The sequence below is a fragment of the Rhinopithecus bieti genome, unplaced genomic scaffold (assembly GCF_001698545.2).
Source record: "Rhinopithecus bieti isolate Rb0 unplaced genomic scaffold, ASM169854v2 scaffold_22165, whole genome shotgun sequence".
Classification (NCBI taxonomy): Eukaryota; Metazoa; Chordata; class Mammalia; order Primates; family Cercopithecidae; genus Rhinopithecus; species Rhinopithecus bieti.
In genome coordinates, this window is record NW_016810977.1 from 2,415,901 (window position 1) to 2,422,210 (window position 6,310).

Genomic DNA, 6,310 nt, shown 5'->3' on the forward strand with positions numbered 1-6,310 from the left:
GGGTGGAAACATAAACGGGAGTGTTTTTGCTTGAACCTCTTGAAACCAGTTTCTTGGAAAGTAATACTTACGTGTTTTCTTAAAACTTCATTTGCAATTGAAAATGCAAACTGTAGGGCTCATTAGTTTGTCCATGGGTGGTCTTCAGAGGCTGGACCAAGGCTGGGTGTTTGGGTGTTAGCCTGTGTGAGCTGACTGAGGTATGGGAAGGCCTAGACACATTGTTTTTGGGGAAACTTAAAAATAAATGAGTCCCATGATTTGTCTGCTTTCACCTCCCTTTGGCCCTAGAACATTTCGCTCTGGTGTTAGTCTGTTTTGCATTGTTATACAGGAATATCTGAGCCTGGGTAATTGGTAAAGAAAATAGTTTTATTTTGGTTCACGGTTCACAGGCTTTATAAGAAGCCTAATGCTTCTGGCAAGGGCCTTAGGAAGCTTACAATCATGGTAGAAGGTGAAGGGGGAGCAGGCATGTCACACGATGAGAGAGCAAGAGAGATGCCAGGCTCTTTTAAACAACCAGCTCTTGCATGAACTAACAGAGTGAGAAATTACTTATTACCATGGGGAGGGCACCAAGCCATTTATGAGAGATACACTCCCATGACCCAAACACCAGGCTCCATCTCCAACTTTGGGACTCACATTTCAATATGAGATTTGGAGGGGACAAACATTCAAATCCTGTTAGCTACACAGTGTCCCAGTGAGGCCACATTGGACAGATTCACAAGCTGGAGAAGCCCCTGCTCAGCAAGGATGGGCTCACCATCACCTCTGAACACTACACAATTAGCATTTTGCTGACATGCCCAGCCAATGTGAGCAGCTCTTTATTTATGGGTGAAAAACTGCCAATCACTGGGGATTAGGTGGAGAAGTCTCATTTCTACTGTCAACCTCATTTCTTCTTCTTCTTCTTTTTTTTTTTTTTGAGGCAGAATCTTACTCTGTCACCCGGGCTGGAGTGCAGTGGAACGATCTTGGCTCACTGCAACTTCCGCCTCCTGAGTTAAAACAATTCTCTTGCCTCAGCCTCCTGAGTAGCTGGGGTTACAGGCACGCACCACCAAACCTGGTTAATTTTTGTATTTTAGTAGAGACAGTTTTACCATGCTGCCCAGGCTGGTCTCGAACTCCTGATCTTGTGAGCCACCTGCCTCGGCCTCCCAAAGTGCTGGGATTATAAGCATGAACCACTGTGCCCAGCCCTCATTTCTATTATCAAATTGGAATCAACCTTTTTGATTATGAAAGATTCATTTTACATTGTGATTTAGAACACAACTGCAGTCATGTGTGTGCAAACATGCTTGTACATTTAAAGTTTCACAGACCAGTTCTCTCCTGTTTACCTGTGATTTGCTCTGGTATTTCTCATCCTATCCTATTCAATCCATCCCATCCTACCCTATCCTATGCATCCTCTCCTATCCAATCCATTTTCTCCTTCTCTCCTCTCCTCTTCTTCCTTCCTTTCTCTCCCCTCCCCTCCTCATTCTATCCTATCCCATCTTATTCATCCCATCCCCTCCCACCCTATCCTATTCTATCTGTATCCAAAGTGCTAGTCATGACTCACTACATTTATATTACAACACTATAATATCTGATGGATCTACTTCCAGAAAATAAAACCAGCAATGGTGCAGCTTCATGAGCACTGGCAGAAAAAGACAGTCTTTGTATGAAACAATCTGCCGCCCGCAGATATACTGATTACTGACAATGTGCCCAGCCCTTTTCCTCCCAAGTGAGAAGGATAAAGAGAAGAGGTAAAGTACACTCCTTCTGTATGATACATATATACACAGGTGTGTGTTTGTGTATGTGTGTGTATACTTACCATGAATAGTCCCCAAACTTGACTTTCCTTTCCCTGAGGTGGGATAGGAAAGAAGAAATCAGTATCAGTTGAATTTGCACAGTACCTGGATTGGTGCTGGGGATAGACTCTTTTTTCAATTCTCACATTTCATCAAAGCTGGTAGTAAACAAAAGCTACTATCAGAGAAGACCTTGAGTAAACTAATTGGTGATCTGAATTAATGTCTTGATATAGCATTAATTTTCTTTCCCTGTCAATTCTGGGAGACATTCTAAAAGCCCTTAGAATGTAAATTAATTGCCTAGCTTTTCCTGTGATGTTAATAGTACTCCCTTGGGCCTTCAAAAGCAATTTTCAAAGGAGAATGGTATTTGTTGCGTAGTTCTGTTTATTTTGTTTTCCAGAGTTTGGACTTCTTTATTAAAGGCTGTCAACCTAAGGCTTTGACCACAAAGATTTAGCACCATGTTTTTAAGAAAAAGAAAATCAAAATTGGGGTTAATGAAAGTTAAAAATCTTTGAGACTCCTTGTAGGTCTCTTGTACAGACACTTGTTTTGCAACTGTCTCTTGCCTGGGTGCGCCAGGTCTTTGCAGACCAGCTCGACCAGAGGAAAAACAAAATAAACATTACCAATGGTGGCTGTCATAACCGGCAACCTTTTTTTTTTTCCTACCAGACAAACCTCTTTTTTTTCCTCCATTAAAATTTTGTCTGTGTTTGACATTTGAATCACCCTAGAATGTGGAATATTGTTTTTGCTGAAGCTGCTGGATAAGTGTCTCCTACCTACCTTGTCTGGAAAAAGCCCCAGACATCCCCTTCTCATGTACCCTTGGCCTGGGGGCACTGCCCTTCTTGGCCTCCCTGGCTCAGGCATTGGAGCCCACATAGTCACCAGCATGAAATTCAATCCCTATTCTCCGGCACCTGAATAGATAGGAGTTCAGCACATGCTCCAAATAACCCTGGGACCCAGGCTAGGTGAACTGTTAACCTGCAATGGGCCTGCCTAGCCTTCAAAGGTCAGATGACACGAAATGCTCCTCAGTGTTTTAAGATATTAGTCACACAGTAAACAAAAATACAGAGATTCTTGGAGGAGGCAGTGGTTGAAATATTAGAAGCAGACATGTCAGAACAGGAATATCCTGTCATCCTTGCTTTGCCTCATAAACAGGCGGGTACAGAGGCTGGGACATAATTCCTAGGCTGTTCCTATGACTTTATATCTCAAAATACTCAACATCGATTTCTGGGTTTCCCAAAAGTTGGCTCCAACACTTATCTCCTCTTTTCTGTAGATCTAGTCTTTTCAAATACTGGCTCTTTGCACCATGCAAGCATGTTAAAAACCTCTCCCATTTTGGAGGAAGGCCAGGGAGGGGTGGCGTGGGCGAGTAGGGTGTCCAGGATGGTGCCCGGGAGAATCTCTGTGGGAGATATTTTACTGTTACTTCATATTAACTTGAGTGGAAACCAAAAGGGCCCTCTCCTCTTCTCCCCTCTCCTCTTCTCCCCTCTCCTCTTCTCCCCTCTCCTCTTCTCCCCTCTCCTCTTCTCCCCTCTCCTCTTCTCCCCTCTCCTCAGGCCTTTCCAGCAGGCGCGATGGCGGAAGCCCCGTGACGGTGGCCATGGCGGCGGCGGAAGTCTCAGGTCCCGCGGCTTTGTCTCTGGGCTGGGCCTTCTTGAGCTACTGGCCCTTTCAGCCCCAGTTGTGGGGTCTCAGCCTGGGCTGGCGACTGACGGGCTTCTCTGGCAGGAAAGGCTGAGGCTGCAAGGTCTCGCAGGAGGCACTGCCCAAACTCCTGGCCAGAGTGACACGGCCCACACCCAGCTGGGCCGAGGCTGCCCAGGAAGCACCCCTGCCAGAGGGGGCGGACCCTGGCCCAGCCCTTCCAGTCCTGGACATTGGGATAGCCTCTTGCGTCATCTTGCTGAGGCATGGGGGCCTGTCACTGGTGTAGACCATGGACTTCTTTTACCCCTTGGTGGAGGATCCCTACATGATGGGGTGCATAGCTTGTGCCAGCGTGCTAAGTGACCTCTAGGCCATGGGCATTACTGAGTGTGACAACATGTTGACGTTACTCAGCCTTAGCCAGAGTATGAGTGAGGAGGAACACGAAAAGATAATGCCACTCATGATCAAAGGCTTTCCGGCGCTACCGAGGAGGGAGGAACTGCAGTGACAGGTGGACAAATGGTGGTCAGCTCTTGGCTTATCATCAGTGGAGTTGCCACTGTGGTATTTCGGCCAAGTGCATTCATAATGCCTAATAATGCTGCTGTTGGGGATGTGCTGGTGTTAACCAAACCCTTAGGAACCCAAGTTGCTGTCAATGCCCACCAATAGCTGGATAATACTGAAAGATGGAATCAGGTGTGATCCTCAGAGAAGAAGTAGAGCTGGCCTATCAGGAAGCCACGCTCAGTATGGCTACCATTAACTGAACTGCTGCTGGATTAATGCACAAATTTAATGCCCATGTGGCCACAGATATCACAGGCTTTGGCATTCCAGGACACTCTCAGAACCTCGTGAAGCAACAAAGAAATGATGTGTCCTTTGTCATTTGTAATCTGCCAGTCATTGCCAAGATGGCTGCCATCAGCAAGGCCAGTGGGCAGTTTGGGCTTCTTCAATTAACCTCAGCTGAAACCTCAGGAGGATTACTGATTTGTCTTCCAAGAGAACAGGTGGCTCACTTTTGTTCTGAAATCAGATCTTCCAAGTACAGAGAGGGTCACCAAGCATGGATTGTTGTCATTGTGGAAAAGGGAAACCAGACAGCCTGGATCATTGAAAAGCCTTGAATTATTGAGGTCCTACTTTGCGGGGCCACTGATGCTGTTCTTGCTCCTGCACATTCCAAGGCATCCTCAGAGCCTAGCTCATGAAATGAAATGGCACAAGTTGTTTAGAGCTTAGGGCCTTTGTAAACAATCACGGACAATTCTCAGGAGCTGATTTAAGAAATTCCCAAAGAAGGCTACCTGCATAGTGGTTGCAGCTGCCCTTTCTAGGTGATCTGAATTATCCCATCAAAAGCTGCCTGTGTGTGCATTCCAAGGCCAGAAGTATTATTTTGAACTTTGTGGGGATATTTGTTCATCTCCTGGGTAGAAGAGGAGCAGAGAAACTTGTTTTCTCTTTCCAAAGTAAGATGAGGCTATTCCAGTTTGAGGGATGTTTTTTTGCATTGGGTTGATTAATTTCTGCACAGGGAGTGAGATTATTTATTAAAATTGCATACACACACAAAAGTAGATTGCACAATGAAAAAAATTTAGATCTGAAGCAAATGAGTTTGGACCAATACCACTGATAAATCTAAGTTGTTATGGGAGATCTTATAATGCAATGTCAAATTCTTTATTAGATTTTTTTTAAGTACTGGCTCTTTCCTGCTCTGGACAAGAATTGAGCAGCTTGTTTAAAGACTGGGGAAGGAGGACCTGCAATCATCTGACTTGGTCTCTGTTAATGACGTCTCTGCCTCTAAACCCCATTAAGGACTGGAAGAGGCAGAAAGAGCCCTAGAGCCCAGGTCTTGGTGGTCATTAAGATGTTAAATCTTGTGCCGAGAATTTCTGGTGATTTAATCAATAAAGAGTAATTTCTAGCTAAAAAACCAAAATTTCAGGCCGGGCACGGTGGCTCAAGCCTGTAATCCCAGCACTTTGGAAGGCCGAGACGGGCGGATCACGAGGTCAGGAGATCAAGACCATCCTGGCTAACCCGGTGAAACCCCGTCTCTACTAAAATACAAAAAACTAGCTGGGCGAGGTGGTAGGCGCCTGTAGTCCCAGCTACTCGGGAGGCTGAGGCAGGAGAATGGCGTGAACCCGGGAGGCGGAGCTTGCAGTGAGCTGAGATCCGGCCACTGCACTCCAGTCCGGGCGACAGAGCAAGACTCCGGCTCAAAAAAAAAAAAAAAAAACCAAAATTTCCTCCATTTTAGAACACAAAACCCTCCTTTGACTATCCTCCTTTTCCTCCCAACAGTTGCTTCTCTTTCTTTGTCTAGATCTGTATGTCTCAGACTTTGGTGTACATCAGAATCAGCTACAGAACTTATTAAAGCACACATTCCTGAGCCTCATCCTCAGAGTTTCTGATTTGGTAGGTTGGGGTTGGATCCAAGAATGTGCATTTTTTTTTGTTTTTTTGGAGATGGAGTCTGCTCTGTGGCCCAGGCTGGAGTGTAGTGGCCACGATCTCGGCTCACCACAAGCTCTGCCTCCCGGGTTCATGCCATTCTCCTGCCTCAGCCTCCCGAGTAGCTGGGACTACAGGCGCCCACCACCACGCCTGGTTAATTTTTTTGCATTTTTAGTAGAGACGAGGTTTCACCATGTTAGCCAGGATGGTCTCGATCTCCTGACCTCGTGATCCACCCACCTCGGCCTCCCAAAGTGCTGGGATTACAGGCGTGAGCCACCGTACCCGGCCAAGAACATGCATTTCTAACAAGT

General features: G+C 46.0%; 1 pseudogene; it reads left to right on the forward strand.

Moving 5' to 3' along the window:
- The first annotated feature begins 2,963 nt into the window (after positions 1-2,963).
- LOC108542990 (selenide, water dikinase 2-like) lies at positions 2,964-4,732 on the forward strand (annotated as a pseudogene).
- Positions 4,733-6,310: the final 1,578 nt, after the last annotated feature.